This window comes from Rutidosis leptorrhynchoides, chromosome 2, assembly GCF_046630445.1.
Source record: "Rutidosis leptorrhynchoides isolate AG116_Rl617_1_P2 chromosome 2, CSIRO_AGI_Rlap_v1, whole genome shotgun sequence".
Lineage (NCBI taxonomy): Eukaryota > Viridiplantae > Streptophyta > Magnoliopsida > Asterales > Asteraceae > Rutidosis > Rutidosis leptorrhynchoides.
This window is the reverse complement of record NC_092334.1, coordinates 6,753,789-6,762,509: the sequence shown is the minus strand read 5'-3', so window position 1 is coordinate 6,762,509 and position 8,721 is coordinate 6,753,789. Positions and strand designations below refer to the sequence as shown.

General features: G+C 33.5%; 1 long non-coding RNA gene across 5 annotated transcripts; it reads left to right on the top strand.

The window, feature by feature from the left end:
• The first annotated feature begins 4,810 nt into the window (after nucleotides 1-4,810).
• Nucleotides 4,811-8,084, top strand: LOC139890517 (uncharacterized). Of its 5 annotated transcripts, XR_011773349.1 has the most exons (7): nucleotides 4,812-4,945; nucleotides 5,161-5,293; nucleotides 5,363-5,544; nucleotides 5,621-5,659; nucleotides 5,856-6,303; nucleotides 6,810-7,111; nucleotides 7,923-8,084. It is a non-coding gene; the product is annotated as an uncharacterized lncRNA (long non-coding RNA). The 5 variants fall into 5 exon arrangements; XR_011773350.1 differs by lacking the exon at nucleotides 5,161-5,293 and having other exon boundaries at nucleotides 4,811-4,945; XR_011773347.1 differs by having other exon boundaries at nucleotides 5,161-5,544.
• The last annotated feature ends 637 nt before the right edge of the window (nucleotides 8,085-8,721 follow it).

Here is an 8,721-nt window from a genome sequence, read left to right as displayed (position 1 = left end):
TTATTTATAGAATGGATATACTTAAACCTTGCTACAACACTTATAGGCAGTGTACCTAATCGTACAGTAGTGTAGTTTTTAGTAAGTCCGGTTCGTTCCACAGGGAAATCTTTAAACAAAGCTCAACGCTATATTAGTTTACTTTTATAAAAATACAAATATATATATAAGTAATATTATTATTATAAAGGGGGGTTTTTACCGTTTAATGACCGGTTTGTCGATTTTAAAACTTTAGTCGCAGTTAAAACCTAATGTAAAATATTAAATAAATAAAAGACTTAATTTAAAGCGTAAAGTAAATAACGATAATGAAATTGCGAATAATAAAAATGCGATAAAATAAACTTGCGATAATTAAAAAGTACGATAATTAAAAGTGCGATTAAATAACAATAAATAAAAGTGCGATAATTAGAAGTGCAATTAAATATAAAATAAAGGAAATTAAATATGAAATAAAAGAATTATGCTTATTTAAACTTCCGTAATCATGATGTTTGACGTGTTGATTTTAGTTTTATGCCCATGGGTTAATTGTCCTTTGTCCTGGATTATTCAATATGTCCGTCTGGTTTTTGTCCATAACAGTCCATCAGTCATAAATATAAAGTGCGAGTGTCCTCGTCAAATTATTATTATACCCGAAGTTAAATATTCCAACTAATTGGGGATTCGAATTGTAACAAGGTTTTAATACTTTGTTTAATGAATACACCAGGTTATCGACTGCGTGTAATCCAAGGTTTTACTACTTTGTTAACAATTACACCAATTACCCTTGAATGTAATTTCACCCCTGTTTTAATTATTCTAGTGGCTATTAATCCATTTCCGTGTCCGGTTAAATGAACGATTATTCGTACATATAAATACCCTGCCCATCGTGTCCGATCGAGTGTATATGGTAATTTATAGGGACGCCCAATTGTAAATCTTTATATTAACATTAACAAACTATCATTTAGTTAAACAAATATAAAGCCCATTAATAGCCCATAGTCTAATTTCCACAAGTGTCGTTCTTTTGTCCAAACCCCAATTATGGTACAAAGCCCAATTACCCAATTTTAGTAATTAACCCAACATCATGATTACTTCGTTTTAAATAAGCATAATAATAACTTAGCTACGAGACATTAATATAAAAAGGTTGAACATAACTTACAATGATTAAAAATAGCGTAGCGTTACACGGACAGAATTTCGACTTACACCCTTACAACATTCGCTAACATACCCTTATTATTAGAATTAAAATTAAAATTAAAATATAAATTATATATATATATATATATATAAATTTTACGTATGATAAGAGAAGAAAAAGATATGAATTGTGATCAGAATTCGGTTGGCTTTATAGGGAATTTCGATTTTTGGGGCTCCGCGACTCGCGGTGAATTTTGCCTTCAAACTCCGCGAGTCGCGGAGGTTAATTTTACAGCTCAGAGGAGTTTGGCTCTTTGTTTACCGACGGTTTATAATATATATATAATATATATATAATTAATATAATTAATTATATATTATATTATATTTATATACATAGTTAACTTGTAATTTTTAGTCCGTTGCGTCGAGCGTTAAGAGTTGACTCTGGTCCCGGTTCCGGATTTTCGAACGTCCTTGCGTACAATTTTATATTTTGTACTTTGCGTTTTGAATCTTGTACTCTTGTGATTTCGAGACGTTTCTTATCAATAATTGGAACCTCTTTGATTGTCTTTTGTTCTTTTGAGCTTTTTGGTCGTTTGCGTCTTCAATTCGTCGAATCTGTCTTTTGTCTTCACCTTTTATTATTTAAACGAATATCACTTGTAAATAGAACAATTGCAACTAAAAGCTTGTCTTTCTTGAGGAATAATGCTATGAAATATATGTTCGTTTTTAGCATTATCACAGATCATATGGCATCCGACATGAGAAGACGGTCCCACGTACCCCTCAACATAATGGTATAGCAGAAAGAATGAACCGAACAATCATGGAACGTGTTCGGAGCATGCTCAGTATGGTTAAGCTGCCAAAGCCATTCTAGGGAGAAGCAGTCAGAGCCGCTTGTTATTTGATTAACCGATCTCCATCAGTACCACTGAATTTTGAAGTTCCGGAGAAACTTTGGTCTGGAAAGGATCCATCATACTCTCACTTAAGAGTATTTGGATGTTTGGCGTACGCACATGTATCCAAGGAGCTCAGGCAGAAGCTGGATGCAAGGACCACTCCATGCATATTCATAGGCTATGGAGATGAAGAATTTAGATACAGATTATGGGATCCAAAGGAGAAAAAGGTGATCAGAAGTAGGGACGTGGTGTTCCATGAAAGCCAGACAATAGAAGATATTGAAAAGCCCACAATATCTCAGAAGCCAAATGTTGCTGCTCAGGTGCCAGAGGCAACAACGGAATCATTCATGAGAAATGAATTTTCAGTGCAAGAAGAAATGCCAGAAGTAGAAGATAATGAGGAAAATGACGGTGCTGAGCAGGGGGAGCCACAACCCCATCTGCCAGACGTTCCAGCACCATCACAAGGTCAAGATGATGTTGGATCTCCTCAGAATGTTCCAGAAGTTCGTAGATCTGAACGAGGTCGGATACCATCGAGTAGATATCCAGAATTCGAGTACCTTCTACTTACTGAAGATGGAGAACCGGAGAGTTTTCATGAAGCAGTAACTCATAAGGATAAAGAAAAATGGTTGCTCGCAATGCAGGATGAGATGGATTCTCTGCAGAAAAATCAAACTTATGAGATTGTAGAACTTTCACGCGGGAAGAAGCACTGAAAAATAAATGGGTGTTCAAGCTGAAAAGGGATGGTAGTGGAAAAGTGGTGAAATACAAAGCACGACTTGTAGTCAAAGGATTCCAACAGAAGAAAGGGATTGATTTTAACGAGATATTTTCACCACTAGTCAAGATGACTTCAATTAGAGTCATACTTGGATTGGTCGCAAGTATGAACTTGGAGCTTGAACAGATGGATGTAAAGGCAGCTTTTCTTCATGGAGATTTACATGAAGAAATTTACATGGAGCAGCCAGAAGGTTTTGAGGTTTCAGGAGATAACCTCATATGTAAGCTGAAGAAAAGTTTGTACTGTTTAAAGCAGGCACCTAGGCAGTGGTACAAGAAGTTTGACTCGTGCATGGTGAGTCACGGGTACAAGAAAACTGCAGCAGATGAGTGTGTCTACATTCAGAAGTTTTCTGAAGGAGATTTCATTGCTCTTCTACTTTATGTAGACAATATTTTGATCGTAGGGAAAGACGCAACGAAGATCGACCAGCTGAAGAAGGAACTCTCTAAGTCTTTTGACATGAAAGACTTAGGACAGGCTCAACAAATTTTGGGAATGCAGATAACCCGAGACAGGAAGAATAAAAGGTTATGGCTATCTCAGGAGAAGTATATTGAACGAGTGCTTTCACGTTTCAATATGAACAATGCCAAACCTGTTAGCATTCCATTAGCTAACCATTTCAAGTTAAGCAAGAGTTCTTGTCCCTCATCCAAGGAAGAGATCGGGGAGATGTCGTCAGTACCATATTCTTCAGCAGTTGGAAGTTTGATGTATGCGATGGTGTGTACAAGGCCCGATATTGCTCATGCAGTGGGAACGGTGAGTCGTTTTCTCTCGAACCCCGGGAAAGAGCATTGAAATGCAGTAAAATGGATTCTCAGATATCTTAAAGGTACAAAGAATCTATGTCTTTGTTACGGGGGAGCTAATCCAATCTTGGAAGGCTATACAGATGCGGATATGGCCGGAGATCCTGATAGTAGGAAATCTACTTCAGGATTCATTTACACTTTTGCAGGGGGAGCTGTTTCATGGCAGTCAAGACTACAGAAGTGTGTTGCATTATCCACAACTGAAGCAGAGTATATTCCTGCCGCAGAAGCTGGAAAAGAAATGTTGTGGTTAAAGCGTTATCTCCAAGAATTTGGAATCAAGCAAAAGGAGTACAAGGTACATTGTGACAGTCAGAGTGCTCTAGATTTGAGCAAGAACTCCATGTACCATTCCCGTACAAAACATATTGATATTCGCTATCATTAGATACGCGAGGTAATTGATCGACAACTGTTGAGACTAGTGAAGATCCATACAAAGGAGAATCCTGCGGATATGTTAACAAAGGTGGTGACTCGAGGGAAGTTGGAGTTATGCAGAGACATAACTGGAATGTTCGTGGATTCGGCTGGAGGGGGAGAATTGAAGATATCCAGCCTACAATCTAGAAGCCCACCTTCTAGATATTCAAAGTAGGCAACCTTGACAACTCATATGGAAGTAGCAAAGTTGATGACGATGACGGCCGCCAACCTTCTCCGTTCACACTATTCCACCGCCATAGAATTTTTACTATAAATAGAGGTGCAAACCTCAATTGTAAATCATCCTAAATCACTCAGAGAAGTGTAATCACAACCTAGAGAGTGTGTGTGAGTTTGAGAGTTTTTTTTGTAAGAGTTTTGTAATACTCTGTAATTCTATTCTTGTGAGTAATAGAGTTGTTTTTCTCTCAAATTTATATCTCCCAACGTCCAGGCGATCCCCTCTTCCTAACATAAATAAGGTTTATCAAAATATAAAAATAATTCAAAAAGAAAAAGGAAAAAATCTAAGCTATCTTGATAATGTCATTAACATTAATTAATTAGATTTTAAAATAATTAATAATAATAAAAAAAAAGAAAGAAGAAGATTGATAGTCGTTCGTTATTTGAAAATAGGGTTTACGACCTCACCCCTTCTCTTGCTCTATTATTTTCAGTTACTTTCCTTTCTCTTTATTTTTTCTTTCGATGCATTCATACGAATTAAGAAATTGTACATACATCCAGGATAAACAATCAGAATTTTGTTCATCTATTCTAAGGTTGCTCATATAAATTTTTCAGTAAATCAAAATCTCACGGAGTTGTTACAGGTAAATCATATTCTCTATATTGTGACTTTCATTCATCTTCTTCATCATTTCATCACGATTGCACCTGCTTTTGTTTATATGATTTCTATACGGCCTTAGGACATAGATTTGAAATTGTTAGGTTTCGACTCTTATGGTGTCGTGCTTCTGTTTGTTAATTAGGTGTTTGATTTTTTATTTTTTTTTAGGGTTTCTGATTTGTTTGAATTTTGTAGGGATTTTGTTTTGCTTGCTTGATTTTCTTAGGTAGTAAGAGTGTTTATGTCTATAATTAAAGTTATAATTTAAGCTGATCGAGCCCATCAAAATTTGGGATAATGGATGATCCGTAGATATTAGTTTGGCAAGGTACGTTTCAGTTGCATAATAAGTTTTATAATTTTGTGGAAGTTAATTTGTCTGTATTTTGTTTTGAAGCAAATAAAGAAATATGCAGTTAAACAGTTAAGCATTTTTTGAAGAGAGGGAGAGCTTAAATTTAGGTCCTGAAGATGGTTTGCATAATGTGGTATGATTATATCTAATATGCGCAACGATGATTTCTCTGTTTCGTTCTTCGTAATGTAAATCTGATTGTGGGATATGGTTTTCATCTTCAGGTATAACCCTATATTTATTATTTCTATTTATACTTATGTTCGACATTCATCTTCTTTTATCATTCTCAAATTTCAGATTTAATCTAAAGATAGATCAGGTTGGGACTATCTTCAGGTATAGATCTATAAAAGTTATTGACGATCAATTTTTGTTGTTTATTTACAGCTATTTTGTACTCTGCACTATCTTTAATTTGGTCCTTATTATTGTGTTTGATGCGTTCGATTTATAACTTTATAATTGGGATACTATATGATGTTTATGATTCGAAGTCTGACATTAATATCGTTATTATTATTTTTGTTTGCAGCTACAATAGGAAGAGGCGAATGGAACAAGAAAATAGCAGATGTACATATACATATGTAGACGCTTCATCCAATTATAATCACTAAGGCCTGTAAATGTATTCCCATAAATGGGCAATGATTGTGAGTTCTGTATCATATGAAGTCGTAATTGTAGAAGTTTCAATAAAAGAAGCACAAAGCCCGCAGTAAAGCACGGCTCACCTATTTCCCGAACAATATTTCAGATTCATAATGTATGACCAACTTTACGAAAGTGCCCCAAATTTCCAGTTGCCACATATGAGAGGACGAAACATGTTTTAGATTATGATACTACGAAAGAGCCCCAAATTTCCAGTTTCGATAAAAGCACAAACATGTTGTATTTACCTCATTTGATTTCCACATCCATCAGTAGTTCAACCACAAATTCTGCCACATATATCTAAAGAGAAAAAGATTATAAAGGTATATATCATTTTTTCTGATTTCGCGTTTTTAGTTATAATCTGGGTGTAATAATGATTTAGGGTTTGTGACTAGATTTGAGATTATGTGTTTTAAAGTAATAAACCATTCATTTTCTTTTTGGTACATGTGGTTTAGCTATTCATTTTGGGTGGTGTTCGTTTTATGATGCCTATCTAATGTAACGTTTTATTATGAGGCAATAGATATAACCATGATTAACTACGTAATTCTGCACGCCAACTATTTGTTCAAATGTGCAGGTGAAAAACCTGTTTGATCTTACATGTTTATAATTGTTTTTTGTTCCTTCTATGAGTTTATATTCTATATACATGTTTTGGTGTTTTGGTTTAGATTATTAGTCCTTCGTTTATTTATGTTAATAGCTTCATTTAGGTATAAGTTTGTTGATTATTTTTTCCTTTTGTTATGTATTTTTCTTTAGGCTTTAAATGTGACAGTTATTATATTATAGTACTGATTAAATGCATTCCATTTTGCAGCTTAATGAAGGTCACAATAAATTTTATTGGATTCTCTTATTTGCCGTGGTAATAATGACTATGAAGGTATGTGTTTTGTTATCTTTAAAGGTTCAGTTAGAAGTAAAAATAAAGGTGCTATCTTGATGTTGATGATAAGTAAGTAGTATATTCCAAGATTGAAGAGGCAAATGGAAATCTTGATGGTCCTTTGACAAGATTGTTAATATATGCATGTTCTTGTGCTTTTTATCAGTAAAGTAGTCAATAGCTGTTTGGCTAAAGACACTCATCTTCATCTCTGTTTCAAAACAAAATGAAAGGTACTATTTCTCTTCTATTGCTTTTGTTCTAATTTTTGCATGACGGATTGATGTTTGTTTTTATTTACCATGATCCTGTTACTATTCTGTTTCTATGGTTCATTAATCATGCTTTTGCAAGTTAGTGATTTATTTTTTATTTATATAGCGATCTTAAGGTCTTTGTATGTAGTTATGATTTTGATTTTATACTACTGTGATAATATGATTGAACCTAGAATTTGAAAATAATATCTACTGTTAGTTTTTTTACTTTGTATCTGTTAAACTGTAAGTGTAAAATATGTGCGGATGGAAATATAAGTGGGTCTTGGCATATTGTGTTATAACTGACTTTTGATAAAGCAAAAGGTTGAAAATGAGTTGAATAAAGCTGAGAATGAATGATCAATATAATAGCTGAATTTGATGGCCAAGTACTGACTTTATAAGTCGCAGTGCAACTTTTATTGAAACTTACATGTCATTTTCATTTTAAACAACAACAGGTACTCAATGATACTTAGAAATTAGAATACATCAACTCAATGTTTTTAAAATTGAAAATTGTCGTCTCAGAGTATGAACAAATTTAACCCATTTATGTTCTAACTTAGAGTCATCTTATATATGTTCATTATAAGTTAGCATTAAGAAATTCGTTTGCATATATGTAAGATTTTTTGTTTTGTGTAAATTTCATTACACCATATTCTTCTTTTAGTTTTTCATAGATTCAAGTTAGCGTAGTTGAATTTGTATATAAGTTTTCAATTTTATTTTAGATCCATATAAGATTTTGATTACATTAGTCCAACTTGATTCAATGTAGGTGGTTGAAATGGAGGACGCATTTGGTGGTTGGAATGTGGGACACATTTTGAAGGATCAAAATAGCTAAATGTTCACCATAGGTGTTTCCATTTTGATTTTCTTTTTCATAAGTTTTATATGACAGACATAATGTTTCTCTATAAATGTACCTATAATCTCTCTTTTAAGTACTTAATAAATTTCAAATGTTTTATGTACTAATGTCAAATTTGAATTTTCTTGATATCTTTGATTTAAACAAACCCGTGAATTCACGGATCCTTTAACTAGTGTAATTCTAAAAGAATGCAGACCTTGTATAAATATATAATTAAACTAAACGAAAATTGATAATCATTCAAACTTTTGAACCCTTAGCCATCTGCAACTTCAATGGTTTAAATTAAGAAACCCTACAACCTTTTTATGTACATGATTGATGAATGAGTAAAGAAGAAGCGATTTAACTTACCTGGTGAGAAGATGAATTTGAAAAGTTGCGTGTATGATGTTTAGAAGATGAATTTATATTTATATTTATTTATATGATTATTAATTTCAAATGTGATAGTGATTTTATAGTGAATAAAGCAGACGTGAATTAGGTTATGAAAGCCTGCTTTGTAATTTTGGGCATCCTTAAACCTCACCGTTAGTCTAAGTCTTGTGCTAGTTACGTGGTTCTATATCTCATCTTCTATTCATCTTTCTTTCTGTATCTCTAAACCGCTCGATAAAACCTCTCTGTTATAATTGTTGGAAATTTTGGATAAAACAAATGAGTTTTACCAAACTTTGGACACATATTTATATATGAT